The following is a 20,688-nucleotide window of genomic DNA, read 5'->3' as shown; positions in this document are numbered from 1 at the left end:
ATTTCATATAGAAGCTCATCATTAAAATGACAAATGTTGTAAATATCAACTCTGTAACTTTATTTATTTAAAAGAAATAGTGAATTTAAACTATCAGTATTTTCAGTTAAGCATTAGATTATTATTTCGTCCACACAAATCACATTGAACGATGACAGCACGACACCTTATTGATACATTAGGTAACAGAATATTTGTTGTAAAGTATAGTGCACAATCGATAATTTTTTTCTTTATTTATTTATCAGAAAGCACATTAGTGCTAGGCTACTGGCCGTGACATTCATGGTTATGAAAGATTTTGACGTTTATTATGTAATGGATATTATTGTTACTTTATTTAGAATGTGAAAGTGGTCTAGCTTTGATTATTTAAATGTGTTGAAATGTAAAATAATGTAGAATAAGCTATAATCGACCAGTTGGACAGCTTCAGGAAAGGGAACTGCCCTAGTCACTTGAGCTAGGATATTCGGCGCGCGGGAAAATGAGGCCGGAGACGGGCAGAGAGGGACAGTTCGGATGCAGACGCGAAAGCAAACGGTCGGTCTTTCGGCAGCTCGGAGGTGAAACGACTTAGAAAATTTCGCGTTGTGTGGTATCGAGGGACTTAGTCTGTGAGCGGTGAGCAGCGGCGCGCCTGGTGTGAACTCTAGCTTTTCCTGTAAACAACGAGGTAGAGTTCTGTACTTGTAATTTGCGATGAGATTGTGAATGATCGAACCGTTTCAAATGGATATGCGCTCGAGTCTAACAGTAACTTTAAATACGACCATTTTCTCTATTAGTTTGCTTTCTGAATAAACATTATTCTGACCAAATCGCAACTATGTGGCGTACATCATTTATGGGTCGTTAATTTCTTTCCCGATATTATTACTACTGTTGTTATATGTTGCATGAACTTCGTATTTCGCAAACTTGCCATCAGCCAGACAATTTAACCAAAGCGTCACAAGTGTCTCATTTATCGCGTTTAATGCGACACGTGCGGTTCAACCCATAGACGAGTTTGAGCCAAGACATCTCGACGAAGAGGAACCGCATGTGAGCCTGAACATCTATGGGATGTTAGCTCGCATAAGCAAGTCCAACAAACTTTTTGTTCATTCGCACCTTAGTGGAAAATGTGTGAAGTTTCAATTGGTGACAGGTGCCTCTGTTACATTACTGAATGATAACACATACGAACTGTTAGGCTTCCCACGCCTGTCGAAAATTCGCACGCACCTGATTTTTTATAATGGACAAGACATTCCCATGCTCAGAAAATGTACTTTGCCATCCACGTGTTGCTCGCATATGCGAACTGCGACTTTCACTGTGCTACAATCACACGATTGTGAGAACATCTGTGGCCTTGATTAGATTGATTTGTTTGGCTTTCAAATTCAGGACAATGTGTTGTCAGTTACTGCATTCAGTGGCAAAGACAGTGTTGTTAGCTTGCTGAAAGAATTCTCTGAACTGTTTTCTGAATGGTAGGCAAGACTAACAATTTTGTTGCACATATTACTATGAAAGACAATTCTCAGCCACAATTTTGCCGGGCCAGCACTGTTCCCATTGCCTTATGGGACAAAGTCTCTGCTGAACTTAAAGAATTGCAAGATAGCGGAGCTATTGCGCCCATACAAGCTAGTCATTGGGCAAGTACAACGATTTTGCTCCCCAAACCTTCAGCTCGCATTCGCCTCTGTGTTCACTTTAAGTCTACAGTCAACCCACAAACTGTGTTTGATACTTATCCATTGCCACCCCCAGACGATCTCATGAAGAGATTAGGTGCTGGTCGCTACTTTTCAAACACTGGTTTCTGCTACCCGTATCTTCAAACACCATTAGTTGAAGAATCTCAAACAGTGTATGTTGTGAACACTCCTGGGGCTGGTTTAAATAGTTGCCTTTGCCTTTTGGTAGTGATTTTGCTCCTGGCCATTTTCCAACGGTATTTGGAACAGCTGACTGCTCAAGTAGCAAACTGTTCAAACTATTTGGACGGTATTGTACTAGCAGGTCATACGAATGAAAAACACATTCCAAATCTGCATGCTTTGTTTCGTGTTTTATCTGACGCAGGACTAAAATATAGATTGGACAAGCGTTATTTTTTAAAACCTGAGTCGAAGTATCTTGGTCATGTCATAAACAGTCAAGGTGTATATCTTCTTCAGTCACATTTGTTAACCATACGTCATAGAAATGTAGTCAGTCTTAGGAAAACTGATCTATAATATTCGATTCATACCAAAGGCTGCACAAATGGCAGCTCCATTGCATCAGTTGCGTCGCTAGAACGTCTCCTTTGTTTGGACAGATGAGTGCCAAGAAGCTTTTCAAAATCTTAAAGATGCATTGATCAGTGATCTATGCTTTGTTCACTTTGATCCTGACAAACCAGTTTTGCTGCAAGTTGACACTTCTTCTTACGGAATCGCTGCAGTGCTTTCACACAGAATTGGTGATAAGGGCAGGCCTATTGCCTTCGCATCAAAAGTGTTGTCCAGTGCTCAGTGGAACTATTCACAAATAGAGAAAGAGGCTTTTGATACTGTGTATAGTGTCACCAAATTCCACCACTATTTGTATGCCAGAAAATTCTAGCAGAAAATTCTACACAAGCCATTGCAGTCCTTGTTGCATCAGATGAAAACGGTTTCTGTACGAACTACCAAAAAAGATGGGCTCTGTTGTTGTCTCAATACCTGTACGAGATTTATGTATCGTCCGACAGCTCAGCATGGTAATGCGGACGCACTTTCAGGTCTTCAGATTGGCAATCATACAGACTTTGACGCTTCTGCTGCATCTTGTTGTCACATCGATGCTCACGATTCTGAATTGCTTCAATCTTTTCCTCTGAACTATAGGAAATTGCACAGGCCACGGAAGCTGATTCAGATTTGAACAGTTTGCTAAAATACCTTCGCACATCTTGGCTTCGCTCATTGCATAGCATAAAGAACTCTGTAGTGTACTGATACATATGTCGGCATAGCGTCACTGTACAGAAGTATTGAACAAAATGACAGTGCACAGTCCCGTGTGTTGACCCCTAAAGTTTTACCAAAGGAAGTGTTGCAGTTATTTCACCAAGACACTGGGGGATTGCACGAACGAAACAGTTAGCACGTCGACACTGTACTTGGCAGGGTATGGATGCCCAAATATGACAGATGACGTCACAGTTTCACGCATGTACAGAAAATCAGTCCGCTCTGCCACAAAAATTCTCTGCTTGGCCTAAGTCGCATTCACCATGGCAACGTGTGCTCATCGACTGTGGAGATCCTTTTTGGAACATTTGTTGGTTGATTGTGGTTAACTCTTATAGCAAGTTTCCTTTTGCTGTGGCACTGCATTCGAAGTCATATAGCACAGTTCAGGAGTTAACCTCTATTTTTGGCCTCGTAGGTTTGCCTGAAGTCATAGTGCCGGACAACGAACCTCAGTTCACGTCAAATGCATTTGAAACATCTTGCGAACGCAATGTCATCCAGTATCTCACTAGTGCACCGTTCCATCCACAGATAATCGGCGAAGCGGAACGTTTCGTCAGGACCTTCAAGCAGCAGATGGCCAAACGTCGTACCGCACACACCGCGGATCAAGTATTGCAACTGTTTCTCGCTTCCTATCGTTCGCACCCACGAGATGGACCATCGCCAGCGGAATTGCTTCACGGTCACCGCCATCGGACACTGCTCCATCTGCCTCAACATCAGGCGTCGAAGGAAGGCCGCAAGTAGCGCTTCGCGCCTCATGATATTGTCTTTTTCAGGGGTTTTAGCGGCAGCAAACGGTGGGCGCGAGACAAGATCCTTCGTCGACTTGGCGCATATATATATCTCATTTCAAGCCCAGAAGGATTGCAGTGACATCACAATCAAATTCGCCACTGTCATGTGCATGGTGGTCCTTCTACACTCCTGGAAATGGAAAAAAGAACACATTGACACCGGTGTGTCAGACCCACCATACTTGCTCCGGACACTGCGAGAGGGCTGTACAAGCAATGATCACACGCACGGCACAGCGGACACACCTGGAACCGCGGTGTTGGCCGTTGAATGGCGCTAGCTGCGCAGCATTTGTGCACCGCCGCCGTCAGTGTCATACAGTTTGCCGTGGCATACGGAGCTCCATCGCAGGCTTTAACACTGGTAGCATGCCGCGACAGCGTGGACGTGAACCGTATGTGCAGTTGACGGACTTTGAGCGAGGGCGTATAGTGGGCATGCGAGAGGCCGGGTGGACGTACCGCCGAATTGCTCAACACGTGGGGCGTGAGGTCTCCACAGTACATCGATGTTGTCGCCAGTGGTCGGCGGAAGGTGCACGTGCCCGTCGACTTGGGACCGGACCGCAGCGACGCACGGATGCACGCCAAGACCGTAGGATCCTACGCAGTGCCGTAGGGGACCGCACCGCCACTTCCCAGCAAATTAGGGACACTGTAGCTCCTGGGGTATCGGCGAGGACCATTAGCAACCGTCTCCATGAAGCTGGGCTACGGTCCCGCACACCGTTAGGCCGTCTTCCGCTCACGCCCCAACACCGTGCAGCCCGCCTCCAGTGGTGTCGCGACAGGCGTGAATGGAGGGACGAATGGAGACATGTCGTCTTCAGCGATGAGAGTCGCTTCTGCCTTGGTGCCAATGATGGTCGTATGCGTGTTTGGCGCCGTGCAGGTGAGCGCCACAATCAGGACTGCATACGACCGAGGCACACAGGGCCAACATCCGGCATCATGGTGTGGGGAGTGATCTCCTACACTGGCCGTACACCTCTGGTGATCGTCGAGGGGACACTGAATAGTGCACGGTACATCCAAACCGTCATCGAACCTATCGTTCTACCATTCCTAGACCGGCAAGGGAACTTGCTGTTCCAACAGGACAATGCACGGTGCTCTAGAAGGTGTAAGGCAACTACTCTGGCCAGCAAGATCTCCGGATCTGTCCCCCATTGAGCATGTTTGGGACTGGATGAAGCGTCGTCTCACGCGGTCTGCACGTCCAGCACGAACGCTGGTCCAACTGAGGCGCCAGGTGGAAATGGCATGGCAAGCCGTTCCACAGGACTACATCCAGCATCTCTACGATCGTCTCCATGGGAGAATAGCAGCCTGCGTTGCTGCGAAAGGTGGATATACACTGTACTAGTGCCGACATTGTGCATGCTCTGTTGCCTGTGTCTATGTGCCTGTGGTTCTGTCAGTGTGATCATGTGATGTATCTGACCCCAGGAATGTGTCAATAAAGTTTTCCCTTCCTGGGACCATGAATTCACGGTGTTCTTATTTCAATTTCCAGGAGTGTATATCTCTTCCCCCAAATTCACAGGTCCAGAGGACAGCGCGGCCACAACATCCGCCAGAGGGCGTCATCACGGAACCGCGGGACGACCCCAAGGAGACCGAGCCTTTGCCTCCTTCGCCTCCTCTCGTCCTACCGATGAACCTGGACCCGCCCACGCCGTAGCTGCCGACACCTTCTACATCAGGGTATGGGCCTCAGGAAGTGGACGCATACCCTTCGTTTACCGGGAGACATTTCCACCAGAGCGTAGGCTGGATGGCGGGATACGATCGGAAGTCTGATGTCCCGTACAGCCACAGCTTCCGGTCTATCAGAGCGTCCAACGACACAGCAGCGGCCTCTAAGGGAAGAGCACATAACTGCCGCGCCCGACTGGTGGCAGTCCACTTCGATGGCAGCTTCAGCGTTAGCCACTTTGTTACCCAAAGTATCATAGCCTCTACATAGCACAGACTTGTGTTTACAGGCTGTTACAAGAAGGTACGGCCCAACTTTCAGGAAACATTCCTCACACACAAATAAAGAAAAGATGTTATGTGGACATGTGTCCGGAAACGCTTAATTTCCATGTTAGAGCTCATTTCAGTTTCGTCAGTATGCACTGTACTTCCTCGATTCACCGCCAGTTGGCCCAATTGAAGGAAGGTAAAGTTGACTTCAGTGCTTGTGTTGACATGCGACTCATTGCTCTACAGTACTAGCATCTAGCACATCAGTACGTAGCATCAACAGGTTAGTGTTCATCACGAACGTGGTTTTGCAGTCAGTGCAATGTTTACAAATGCGGAGTTGGCAGGTGCCCATTTGATGTATGGATTAGCGCGGGGCAATAGCCGTGGCGCGGTACGTTTGTATCGAGACAGATTTCCAGACCGAAGGTGTCCCGACAGGAAGACATTCGAAGCAATTGATCGGCGTCGTAGGGAGCACGGAACATTCCAGCCTGTGACTCGCGACTGGGGAAGACCTAGAACGACGAGGACACCTGCAATGGACGAGGGAATTCTTCGTGCAGTTGACGATAACCCTGATGTCAGCGTCAGAGATGTTTCTGCTGTACAAGGTAACGTTGACACGTCACTGTATGGAGAGTGCTACGGGAGAACCAGTTGTTTCCGTACCACGTACAGCGTGTGCAGGCAACTGATAGGCCTCTACGGGACACATCTGCGAATGGTTCATCCAACAATGTGTCAATCCTCATTTCAGTGCAAATGTTTTCTTTACGGATGAGGCTTCATTCCAACGTGATCAAATTGTAAATTTTCACAATCAACATGTGTGGGATGTGTGGGCTGACGAGAATCCGCACGCAAGAGTGCAATCACTTCATGAACTCAGATTTTCTGTGAACGTTTGGGAAGGCATTGTTGGTCATGTCTTGATTGGGCCCCATGTTCTTCCACCTATGCTCAATGGAGCACGTTATCATGATTTCATACTGGATACTCTATCTGTGATGTTAGAACGTGTGCCTTTACAAGTACGACACAACATGTGGTTCATGCACGATGGAGCTCCTGCACATTTCAGTCGAAGTGTTCTTACGCTTCTCAACAACAGATTCGGTGACCGATGGATTGGTAGAGGCGGACCAATTCCATGGCCTCCACGCTCTCCTGACCTCAACCCTCTTGACTTTCATTTATGGGGGCATGTGAAAGCTCTTGTCTACTCAACCCCGGTACCAAATGTAGAGACTCTTCGTGCTCGTATTGTGGACGGCTGCGATACAATACGCCATTCTCCAGGGCTGCATCAGCGCCTCAGGGATTCCATGCGGCGGAGGGTGGATGCATGTATCCTCGCTAACGAAGGACATTTTGAACATTTCCTGTAACAAAGTGTTTGAAGTCACGCTGGTACGTTCTGTTGCTGTGTACTTCCATTCCATGATTAATGTGATTTGAAGAGAAGTAATAAAATGAGCTCTAACATGGAAAGTAAGCGTTTCCGGACACATGTCCACATAACATATTATCTTTTTTTCAGTGTGAGGAATGTTTCCTGAATGTTTGGCCGTACCTTTTTGTAACACCCTGTATATGAAGCTAGTGCAGATGCGCACAAGTTGCCCGAACTCTTACTGGAATCGTCACCTTAGTGTGCGCGAGTAATGTGTGTATGGGCAAATATCTATTAGGAACATTTCGTATCTAGATTGTGGACAGTTGGGAATTTGATTCTCACGGGAAGTGTGCAAGGGATAAGTCCGTGCAGTCGCGCTATTCATCGGTGTCCTCGGTAGCTCACGCTGGCACGGTAGCTCAGTGTGTTCGGTCAGAGAGCTTGTTGGCCTCTGAAATAAAAAAATAAAAAAAACTGAGTGGAAGGATCAACAAAACCAACTTGACCGGATGTAATGTGACGTCTGCAACGACTGCCATGAAAGTAGAGGATCCCGGGTTCGTGTCCCGGTCGGGATTCAAATTTTCAGCTGTCCCCATGAAGGTACATCAACAACACCTGTCGGCAGCTGAGGGTTTCAACTAATTATTATTTAGACTTGTGTCTGTCTTTTCTGAAGAAGGTATATTTTGTATGTCGCCCCATGCTAGCGACACATCTTTCAAAGTTAAATATTTGTCCTTGTCTTGTTATAGAAAAACTCATTAATACTAGTTGTCTGACTGTTTGTCTAGCGCACCAAGTATGTAGGGTTCCTAGACACAAGTGGTGCGCACGCTGACACTTGCTGAGGCCCACCATTGAACTCTGCATCAGTTTGCGAAAAACAACCACATATTTGTAGAGGAACATGGAGAAGGATGTAAGAAACAAAAAAGGGTAACCATGATAATCTAATATTGTTTACAGTAGTAAGTTGAAGAATGATAACTGTTCGTGATCGTAGCAGACAAAATGTGAAGAAAAGACTTATTTTCACAGCGAACACTGAAGATATGTTATTACGAGTATAAAGTGAAACGCATGTAGTGTTACTATGGCTTTTATAACAGTCGCAGGAAGACGGTATTAACATATGTAACTGCGACTCAGGAAGAAAGAGACCGCAAAACAAAGAAGGCAATATGTAAACTGATTTGAAATCCGCCCACCGTCGTTCGATGAAGACGATGAGGATGTTTGATTAATCGGGCGCTCAACTGCGCGGTTATCAGCGCCCGTACAAATTTCCAACCTCTCAGTCCAATTTCGCCACTTTCATGAATGATATTGAAATGATGAGAACAACACAAACAAGCAGTCATCTCGAGGCAGGTGAAAATCCCTGACCCCGCCGGGAATCGAACCCGGGACCTCGCGCTTGGAAGCGAGAACGCGACCGCGAGACCACGAACTGCTGACACCGTCGTTCGAAGGCTGTACGTTCGAGCGTTGAGAGTGAAATCGGTTGCAGCAAGACCACGTACGTACTGGCGTATTTTTTTTGAAAAGATCGGTCGCCTTCAGCCAATGTAGGTCGTCGGCGGAATGCAGTCGGTGCCAATGTGACCGCAGCCCTAGGCTACATTTACACCTGATTCGTATTTCTCCCGATCCGATGTGAAGTGATTATGTGCCCCATTGTTGACCGACGTCGTCCATCGTGAGTGACTATGCTGGCCTGACTTAGCATCCAATAGAGAAGCAGTTACAGTAGCCTACGTTGTGTTTGTAAAAACTGATTTGAATTGAGTTGAATGTCGCCCGAATTCTGTACGTTCGGACGATGAGACCGGCTGCATCGTGGCCGCGCTCGCAGTGGCAGTTTGAAAAGTTCGGCCGTCTTCGGGAAATGTCGGTCGTTGCCGTAATCCGCCGGTGTCGGTGTCACTATGACCGCAGTCTCTCAGGCAGAACTTGAAGCGTCCGCGGGACACGTTCGCGACACGTGTCACTCTGTTGCAGTAAACGAGCGCCCTGTTTTCGCCAACACTGTGGGTAAGCACCACAAAATGAGAAACTTATGATTAAGAGGTAGTTAGGCGCCGCTCGTAAAACGTTGCGCGAAGTCAACTCCAGGCATGGAGGAAGTCAGTTGCAGCGGGCGGAGCAAGCACAAGCTGTTAAACGTAAACGTGGAACAAGGAGTTGCAGCTGGATCTGACGGCCAGAGGATTAATACGTCGGAACCCGAAAGCACTTGGGAGATAGCACACATAAAGGTCAGAATATGTCATGGAGCTGAAAGAGGACATCATTTTAAATGTTTCGAAGAGGAAATTAATTTGATTAAATGATCTACACTGAAGAGCCAAAGAAACTGGTACAGCTACTTAATATCTTGTAGGGTCCTCGCGAGCGCTCAGAAGTGCATCAACACGACGTGGCTTGTACTCGACTAATGTCTGAAGTAGTGCTGGAGGGAATTAACACCATGAATCCTCTAGGACTGTCCATAAATCCGTAAGAGTACGAGAGGGTGGAGATCTCTTCCAAGCAGCACGTTACAGGGCATCCCAGATATGTTCAATAATGTTCATGTCTGGTGAGTTTGGTGGCCAGCGGAAGCGTTTAAACTCGGAAGAGTTTTTCTCTCGAGCCACTCTGTAGCAATATGGGACGTGTGGGGTGTCGCATTGTCCTGACGGAATTGCCCAAGTCTGTCGGAACGCACAACGGACATGAATAGATGCAGATGCTCAGACAGGATGCTTACAGACGTGTCACTCGTCAGAGTCATATCTAGACCTATCAAGGGTCACATATCACTCCAACTGCACGTGCCCCACACCATTCCAGAGCCTCTAGTAGCTTGAAAAGCCCCCTACTGACATGCACGGTCCATCGATTCATGAGGTTGTCTCCATATCCATCCACGTCCATCTGCTCGATACAATTTGAAACGAGACTCGTCCGACCAGGTAACATATTTACAGTCATCAACAGCCCAATGTCGGTGTTGACGGGCCCAGGTGAGGCGTAAAGTTTTGTGTCGTGCGGTCATCAAGGGTACACAGTGGGCCTTCGGCTCCGAAAGTCCATATCGATGATGTTTCGTTGAACGGCGCGCACGCTGGCACATGTTGAAGGCCCTGCATTGAAATCTGCAGCAGTTTGAGGAAGCGTTGCACGTATGTCACATTGAACGATTCTCTTCAGTCATAGTTGGTCCCGATCTTCCACGATCTCAGCGATGTCGGAGATTTGATCTTTTACGGGATTCCCGATATTTACGGTACACACTTGAAACGGTCGTACAGGAAAAGCCCCACTTCATCGCTATCTCGGAGATGCACTTCCCAACGCTCGAGCGCCAACTATAACACCACGTTCAAACTCACTTAAATCTTGATAACGGCCATTATAGCAGCAGTAATCGAACTAAGAACTGCGCCAGACAGTTTTAGTCTTATATAGGTGCTGCCGATTTCGGCATATCTCTATATCTGAATACACATGCCTGTACCAGTTTCCTTAGCGCTTCAGTGTAAATTGTAAGACTAATGGTAAGTTACAAGTAAGAGCATTGCCTATGGAAGGTAAAGGTTCGGGTTCTAATCCCGGTTCGACACACCGATTTAATGTGTCTGGAAGCTTCAGTAACGTACGTTAGTTAATTCAAACTAAGTCACTTTAAAGTCATATGTCAATGTGTCATGTTACAGAGCAAGAAGGATGCTGGAGATAACATATTACACAGTGGGACATCATTCGTAAATTTTAATGAGAGACGGAAAATCTCACGTACAAGTAACTAACCTTGTTCGTGTTTGATGACTGTTGATGAATATGGAATAAACGCACATGTCGCCTAACAATGACGACACAAATAACAACGACTTATTCGGTGATAATTTGATTTAACAATTCTTTGAGAAATAATTTGACTAAGAGTAAGAAATAAAACACATTGGAGAAATATTTGAGCAGTCTCTGAATGGTGAACGAATTTAGGTACCCCAGATGAGATGCTAATATGTTAGTGACTGTTAGTGAAATAAGGAGATCAGTGAGTAAAATTCCGGAAGAAAAATATTCTCCAATACCCTATAAAATACTTATAATATAAGTATTGACTTATAAGTATTAACGTATAATATAAGTTAAGCATTGAACTTCAAGTTCTCAATGGCCACCTCGTTTGTTTTATATCATTTGGAGCATCATGGAAAGGTAGGTCAAATGTTTCTCTAATTTGTTTTAGTTCTTACAAATCATTTCGCAAATCATGTTACCTTTTATTTTAATTTTTTTTATTTTCAAGTTTTGTTCATAAATCAAGAAATACAATATATTTCAGAGTTAATTTGTATTGTATTAAGAGTGAAAGCAAACTAGTTTCAATTTTTACTGACATTTTACATTTTTGACACTTCATTTGTGTACGTGTTCGTAAAAAATTTCAGTTTTCCCTCTGACCACTAATTCAGTTTTCCTTATTTGTCATCAGTACTTTCAAGCAATTAAATCTATTTCTTACAGAATTATATCTCACACTGGTCAATTTTGTACCACATTTGCCTGTTTCCTACTCGTCAGTTGGCTATGAAAATTCACTTACCAGTTTCTCCTGAAATCACTAATTAAATTTTTCTTAATTATCTGGGTTACTTTAAAGTTATTAAAATTTTTTCTTGCACGAGATCTCACGCTCGTCAATGTGGTACTCAATTTATCTCTTTGTCATCCATAATTTGGGTATGAAAATTAGGACAAAATTTTCCCTCACTCAATTACTAATTAGTCTTCTTAATTGTCATGATTACATTCAAGAATTAATTTCTTCGTTGTCAAACTAGACCTCACGCTGCTCAATTTGATATGTCCGTTTTTCCATTTCCCAATTTCCGTTTCACAATGAAAATTCGGAGACTAATCCATTGCGTAATTTTTACAGAACCCATAAAAATATTTGATAAATATTATAATTTTCGGCAAAAATATACACCAAGAAACTATTCCAAGTATTATGCGTAAAAGAAGGTGTTAAAGTAGGTATCATGTTGAGTGTAGTAATAAAATTTACGCCACTTTTTTTTATAGCTATGTGTAGGTTCATTAAATGGTTCAAATGTATCTAAGCACAATGGGACTTAACATCTGAGGTCATCAGTCGCCTAGACTTAGAGCTACTTAAACCTAACTAACCTAAGGACATCACCCATGCCTGAGGCAGGATTCGAACCTGCGACCATAGCAACAGCGCGGTTCCGGACTGAAGCGCTTAGAACCGCTCGGTCATAAGTTCATTACTAAATATTAAATTAAGGAATTCATTGCGAAAAATCGTCTTTGAATTTTGCTCCACTTCCTTTGAACAAAAGTATTATTTCTGCCACCTGGTATTTAACTTTATTTTGTTGTAACTCTCTTTTATTATTTTATCACAATCTAGCAGGCTTTGAAACTAAGAACGCCGCACATAATCTTTCAAGTTTGCCAGATTATGTTGAAACAGTAAAAAATAAGTTGCAGCAAAATAAAGTGTGATAGCAGCTTTTTGATTGTATATTCTAATATGTCATCAAATCAATCACCAAGTAAGTGTGCATCCAACAACATTTCTTTTAGCGCGTTTCATACGACGAAAAGTTAGAGATTGCAGCGTTTGAGTGTAGCTGACTTGGTAACTTATGAGGTGGGATAGAGCGTCTGACGGGCTGTAGGGGTGGTGGGTAGATATACAGTATAAACGCGGGCGACCTCGATTCTTTCTGTGTCTATATCTGGGTCGCGGTCTTCACGCTGTGGCCGGTGAGTTCTACGTTTGGTGCATCATCGTCACTTCAGGATCCGACAGCGTTCTGTGGTTTAAGGCGCAGTTCATTCTAGGATAACTTGTGCTCAGGTGGGTTTTTACACATCAAAGTTTTCTTACATTGTGGTCAGCAAATTGTACTTTCGAAAGGGTTGGCCGAACGGCGTGTGGAATACTGGACATGATTTGAACAATATCACAGTTGAAATACAGTTTAGCATATACAGTCGCGATACACCTGCGACAGCAGCGCCCCAAGTAGACAGCCAACTACACTGTTGAATGAGATATCCGGTGAATTCAAATTGTGTCTTTTATACTGATTTGTAACATGGTTTATACAAAAGGGAGCATATGTAACGGAACAAATTGCTGCAATAGCAAAAAGAGGACACCACATTTGTCATTCTTAAGCCATGCAAGGACCCGGAAAGTGTGATACAGCAAATTACAGGGCTGATTAGATTAGATTAGATTTACTTTCATTCCAATTGATCCGTAGTGAGGAGGTCCTCCAGGATGTAGAACATGCCAGAAAAACAACAATACATGACAAACATTTACAACTAAACCACACACACACACACACACACACACACACACACATTTACAATGAACACATTACTGCACTGAAAATGTGCACAAGTTAATATATATATATATATATATATATATATATATATATATATATATATATATATATCAGTTGGTTTTACTGCGAAATTCATCAACAGAGTAGAAGGAGTTGGCCACTAATAAATCCTTTAGGCTTCTCTTAAACTGAATTTCATTGGTTTTTAAGCTTTTAATGGCTGCTGGCAACTTATTGAAAATGTGTGTTCCTGAATAATGTACACCTTTTTGTACAAGACTAAGTGACTTTAAATCCTTATGAAGATTATTCTTATTTCTAGTATTGATTCCATGAATTGAGCTGTTGGTTAGAAAAAGTGATATATTTTTAATGAAAAATTTCATTAAGGAATAAATATATTGGGAAGCAGTATTTAGTATCACTAGTTCCCTAAACAGGCTTCTGCAGGATGTTCTTGAGTTCACACCATATATAACTCTTACTGCACGTTTTTGTGCCCGGAAAACTTTAGCTTGGCTTGATGAATTACCCCAAAAAATAATCCCATTTGACATTATGGAATGAAAGTAAGCATAGTATGCCAGCTTTTTCATTTTTATATCCCCTATGTGTGAGACAATTCGCATTGCAAATAGACATTTGTTAAGTCGCTTTAGCAGTTCTGTGGTGTGCTCGTTCCAGTTGAATTTATAATCAAACTGTAATCCCAAGAATTTAACACTGTCCACTTCTTGTATCTGCTTATCATCGTATGTTAGGCATATACTCGTGGGACACCCATTACAAGTTCTGAACTGCATGTAGTGGTTTTTTCAAAGTTTAGTTCGATGTCAATTCACTTGAAACCTATAAACTTTTGTATCCTTATTTTAAAGTATAAGAACAAATGCGAAAGGAAGAAAACTGGAACGGAATGCAGAACGTACATTATGTAACGTAACAAATCATCCACTGTAATTTAGGTAAGAAAGTTACATGTTCCGTAGACCATTGGAACGGCTCTTTTATCAAAATGATGTAGAAAGAGTCAGTTTAAAGGATATGTACGCAAGTCATTAGTATTGAAATTAATGAACATGCCATTTTCGTTCCACTCATGCATTTATGCAACATAAAAACCAAATCGGGTTTTAAATAAAAAAACAACCTTCCATTGAATAAAAGACAGGATTACAAGTTACATTGATTTAAAATTTACTTTGCTACCTGTCAGGTATGTTATTGTACAAATGATCAAAAATTTTTGTTTCTGCATAATGAACTCCTATCTCAACTACTAACAGCTTCAGTAATGGCCAATAAAGGTATTTTTTCTCCAGTGTTGGAAGTGCGGCCATCACTACTCTTTTCAGACTACTGTGGTGGGTGTGCTGGCGTGCGCCTTCACCAGCACACCGGTCAGTAGTAGCAAATATTGTATAGCAGGCGCTGAAATACGCGCGCTTATGACAAGAGAAAACCAAGACACGCCCCCAAGCTACGCGCCGGCAACGCCCCCTGGGCAGTGTGCAAATAGGCCGCTTCTACCGACCGAGCTGTCAATCTGAGTATCTCAGTAGCTGGCAAGGTAGCTCAGAGTGTTCGGTCAGAGGGTTTAGCTACCCTCTGTAATAAAAACACTGAGTGAACGAACAATTTAGAAAAAAAATAAGAAAAAAAAGTACGTCGCGTTGGGAGTCAGTTCGCACTATGTTCTAGTCTTCCAGTCCGCCCCTGTTAGCTGAGTGGTCAGCGCGGCGGAATGCCACGCCAAAGGGCCGGGGTTCGTTTCCAGGCTGGGGCAGGAGATTCTCGCCGCTCAGGGACCCGGTGTTGTGTTGTCTTTATCATCATTTCATACCCATCTCCGTCGCGCAGCTCGCCCAATGTGGCGTCGCATGCAGTAAGTTCTTGCCCTCGGCGGCCGAACTTCCCCGAATGGGGGACTCTCGGCCCACAATGCCGTACACGCATTTCCATTTTTCAAGTCCTGCGCAGTGGTAGTCGTAGCCTCGCACCTTAGCTAGCTATGGGGGAACCTGGGTCATTTTGTATAGTTGTGATAAGGACACGCACAAGATTCAAGAAATAGTGCATGTTATTTGATTGCTGTTAACCACAGAACTTCAGACTGGACATAATTGATGTTAAGTACACAATTGATTCCTGTAATACAGTGTATTTTAACCACGTGTGCATTTTGTGTTGAAGTGAGAGGAAATCAGCCACCTACCTAGCATAGCACCTTCTCCTCATGCAGCCAGGAACCACAAAACGTTACAAGAGGGTACAGGCACAACAGTGAGTTATTTATGACGAATTTCATTACCGATTATTTGTATTGTGATGGTGCAGCTAAAACGCCTAAATCCTTCAAGAGGTTCTTATATGAAGACTGCGGGTGAACACCGTATATTATTCTTGCTGTTCACTTCCGTGCAACCAATATTTCCTTTTAAGTGCTCAGTTATCCCAGAAAATTATTCCGTAAGACATTATTGAGTGAAAGTACTCAGACAATGTCAGGAGGCTGATTCTTTAGCTCCCAAAACTAGCAGTCGTACGTAGAGCAAGTGTAGCTGAACGCAATTTTTTGAGCAGCTCAGTGACGTGCTTCTTACAGTTCAACTTTCCATCAATATGATGAATATCCACCGTGGCAGTAAATAGATACGGGGCAAGTCATCATGATGTCATCATAGAGACCGCTAGTTATTTAACTTGATAAACCGATCAAGAAAGCAAGGAGATGTTGTTGTTGTTGTTGTCTTCAGTCCTGAGACTGGTTTGATGCAGCTCTCCATGCTACTCTATCCTGTGCAAGCTGCTTCATCTCCCAGTACCTACTGCAACCTACATCCTTCTGAATCTGCTTAGTGTACTCATCTCCCGGTCTCCCTCTACGATTTTTACCCTCCACGCTGCCCTCCAATGCTAAATTTGTGATCCCTTGATGCCTCAAAACATGTCCTACCAACCGATCCCTTCTTCTAGTCAAGTTGTGCCACAAACTTCTCTTCTCCCCAATCCTATTCAATACCTCCTCATTAGTTACGTGATCTATCCACCTTATCTTCAGTATTCTTCTGTAGCACCACATTTCGAAAGCTTCTATTCTCTTCTTGTCCAAACTAGTTATCGTCCATGTTTCACTTCCATACATGGCTACACTCCAAACAAATACTTTCAGAAACGACTTCCTGATACATAAATCTATATTCGATGTTAACAAATTTCTCTTCTTCAGAAACGCTTTCCTTGCCATTGCCAGTCTACATTTTATATCCTCTCTACTTCGACCATCATCAGTTATTTTACTTCCTAAATAGCAAAACTCCTTTACTACTTTAAGTGTCTCATTTCCTAATCTAATTCCCTCAGCATCACCCGATTTAATTTGACTACATTCCATTATCCTCGTTTTGCTTTTGTTAATGTTCATCTTATATACTCCTTTCAAGACACTGTCCATTCCGTTCAACTGCTCTTCCAAGTCCTTTGCCGTCTCTGACAGAATTACAATGTCATCGGCGAACTTCAAAGTTTTTACTTCGTCTCCATGAATTTTAATACCTACTCCAAATTTTTCTTTTGTTTCCTTTACTGCTTGCTCAATATACAGACTGAATAACATCGGGGAGAGGCTACAACCCTGTCTCACTCCTTTCCCAACCACTGCTTCCCTTTCATGCCCCTCGACTCTTATTACTGCCATCTGGTTTCTGTACAAATTATAAATAGCCTTTCGCTCCCTGTATTTTACCCCTGCCACCTTTAGAATTTGAAAAAGAGTATTCCAGTCAACATTGTCAAAAGCTTTCTCTAAGTCTACAAATGCTAGAAACGTAGGTTTGCCTTTTCTTAATCTTTCTTCTAAGATAAGTCGTAAGGTCAGTATTGCCTCACGTGTTCCAACATTTCGACGGAATCCAAACTGATCCTCCCCGAGGTCTGCATCTACCAGTTTTTCCATTCGTCTGTAAAGAATTCGCGTTAGTATTTCGCAGCTGTGGCTTCTTAAACTGATAGTTCGGTAATTTTCACATCTGTCAGCACCTGCTTTCTTTGGGATTGGAATTATTATATTCTTCTTGAAGTCTGAGGGTATTTTGCCTGTCTCATACATCTTGCTCACCAGCTGGTAGAGTTTTGTCATGACTGGCTCTCCCAAGGCCGTCAGTAGTTCTAATGGAATGTTGTCTACTCCGGGGGCCTTGTTTCGACTCAGGTCTTTCAGTGCTCTGTCAAACTCTTCACGCAGTATCGTATCTCCCATTCCGTCTTCATCTACATTCTCTTCTATTTCCATAATATTGTCCTCAAGTACATCGCCCTTGTATAAGCCTTCTATATACTCCTTCCACCTTTCTGCCTTCCCTTCTTTGCTTAGAACTGGGCTGCCATCTGAGCTCTTGATATTCATACACGTGATTCTCTTCTCTCCAAAGGTCTCTCTAATTTTCCTGTAGGCAGTATCTATCTTACCCCTAGTGAGATAAGCTTCTACATCCTTACATTTGTCCTCTAGCCATCCCTGTTTAGCCATTTTGCACTTCCTGTCGATCTCATTTTTGAGACGTTTGTATTCCTTTTTGCCAGCTTCATTTACTGCATTTTTATATTTTCTCCTTTCATCAATTAAATTCAATATTTCTTCTGTTACCCAAGGATTTCTAGCAGCCCTCGTCTTTTTACCTACTTTATCCTCTGCTGCCTTCACTACTACATCCCTCAGAGCTACCCATTCTTCTTCTACTGTATTTCTTTCCCCTATTCCTGTCAATTGTTCCCTTATGCTCTCTCTGAAACTCTGTACAACCTCTGGTTCTTTCAGTTTATCCAGGTCCCATCTCCTTAATTTCTCATATTTTTGCAGTTTCTTCAGTTTTAATCTACAGGTCATAACCAATAGATTGTGGTCAGAGTCCACATCTGCCCCTGGAAATGTCTTACAACTTAAAACCTGGTTCCTAAATCTCTGTCTTACCATTATATAATCTATCTGATACCTTTTAGTATCTCCAGGGTTCTTCCACGTATACAACCTTCTTTCATGATTCTTAAACCAAGTGTTAGCTATGATCAAGTTGTGCTCTGTGCAAAATTCTACTAGGCGGCTTCCTCTTTCATTTCTTAGCCCCAATCCATATTCACCTACTCTGTTTCCTTCTCTCCGTTTTCCTACACTCGAATTCCAGTCACCCATTACTATTAAATTTTCGTCTCCCTTCACTATCTGAATAATTTCTTTTATTTCATCGTACATTTCTTCAATTTCTTCATCATCTGCAGAGCTAGTTGGCATATAAACTTGTACTACTGTAGTAGGTGTGGGCTTCGTATCTATCTTGGCCACAATAATGCGTTCACTATGCTGTTTGTAGTAGCTTACCCGCATTCCTATTTTCCTATTCATTATTAAACCTACTCCTGCATTACCCCTATTTGATTTTGTAGATGACACCATTTAATTCCAGTATGATAAACATGGAGAAATTGTGGGAAAAAAAATCGGTAAATCTTGACGAACCAAAGAACCACACTCGGTTCAAAACAGAAATGGCAAATGACGTTTGACAATCATCGGTAGAGATTCGTGCGTCTGTATAAAGAACGATACGCGAAACATACAGTAACTACCACCATCGTACCTTTGCGAAAGATGCTGCCCGAGAACCGGTGCAAATTCTGGTCCTACGTATAATCGCTAAACGGATCGAAGACTTCCGTCCAATACTCTGGGTCGAGCACCCATACATATAAGATTGTTAGTTTGATGAAAACAGAATAAAATAAATATTTCTCTTTACCATCATTAAAAAAAGAAATTCAAAGACTGTGGTGGAAGTTAACATTTGTAACATCTAAAACGTATTTGTTAGTTCCAAATGTTTTTATGCAATCTTTTCCACGCCCACACCGGCATGATGGCCAACACAAAAGCTCTACTGCCAACTCTGCATGATGTTTAGTTATCAGTAAAGTGAGGTAGTGCAGGATGTGGGTACTGCGATGTTTGCGTACGTCTGCTTAAGGTTAACCATTAATACGAGCTCATCTGGAGATAGATTGGGTCGAAAGTTGAACGAAGGGTAGCGGTTTGAAGAGCAGAGGAAAAAAAAAGTGCCAAGGCAAGAGCGAAGGGGGGAAAACTTCTGCGATTTTTCGCCTATCTCTGGTCGAATCAATGGAGTCCCCAGAATAACAATGGAAGCATAGTGTGAATAGAATCCCATCTTTTCAGGTTCCTTTGATGTTCCCTTACAAGAGAAATGCAACAATCTGCCCACTAATTTGTCAACATTTGTTTTAAAATAAGTATTTGTCGATACTGAGCACTAATAAAGAATAAAACGAAACATAAGGATTCCGATTGTGATCGGCTGCCTCAGTAATTATTTTTTGTCTTTTGTTTTAATCAGGTAAGAGCAACGTGGTTTACGATTTCAGTGAAGTTGTTTTCCTGTAATCTAGCTTGTTATCATTCTCCGAGAGATAATGACGTGGAAGGACAACGCAGTTTAGACTGTCTATAGGAATGTTCTCATTTTCAGAAAAATGGCTGTTACCGTGTTAACAGTTAGTACGAAAAGGGTCTACCGACCGGATGCTTGGGGCAAGAGCTCTTCGCCGGGCAAAAAGTTTCGCCGTCTTTAAACGTGGTACGACTACTGGACGCATGTGGAAAACTGTATCAAAATTGAGTATTGCCTCTTTACGTACTTTCGAATTCGAGCTACTCACTTTGGATGAATTCGTCATACGTCTGTCGTCGTCATCATGGGCAGATTACTGACACTGAACACAGTGGAAAGCACATTCAGTCAGAAAATGAGGAATCCGAGAATGTTTCTTCCGTAATTTCCTATAGTATAACAGGAACAAGTTTCAGACAGGTTGTATATCACGAAGGATGGAAAAAGGCACCAGTTGGTTTTAATTAAAGTGAAACTACTCGCCGAAATCCAACGACGCTTGGTAGGAATGGTAATGCATTGGTGCGGAACTTATTTACACTGGAAAAAAATTACTCCCAGTTTTGGCCACCAGGTGGGAAGCTGGAGCTTTACACCATTTGAATGACGGCATAGCACCAACGGTGTTATTTGAGAAGCCGTGACCTGAGTGAACAGGATGGTTATCGAGGA

At 43.1% G+C, this 20,688-nt stretch overlaps 1 protein-coding gene across 1 annotated transcript in view; it reads left to right on the top strand.

Annotated features, from left to right (window-relative positions):
- Positions 1-9,246: 9,246 nt before the first annotated feature.
- The window catches only part of LOC126335157 (juvenile hormone acid O-methyltransferase-like), a 149,097-nt gene continuing 137,655 nt past the window's right edge, over positions 9,247-20,688 (top strand). Inside the window, exon 1 of the mRNA XM_049998130.1 lies at positions 9,247-9,430. The gene's annotated coding sequence lies outside the window, so the exon portion shown is untranslated. The remainder of the gene's footprint in view (positions 9,431-20,688) is intronic.

Source organism: Schistocerca gregaria, chromosome 2 (assembly GCF_023897955.1).
Source record: "Schistocerca gregaria isolate iqSchGreg1 chromosome 2, iqSchGreg1.2, whole genome shotgun sequence".
Taxonomy (NCBI): domain Eukaryota; kingdom Metazoa; phylum Arthropoda; class Insecta; order Orthoptera; family Acrididae; genus Schistocerca; species Schistocerca gregaria.
This window is presented reverse-complemented; position numbering and strand designations above follow the sequence as displayed.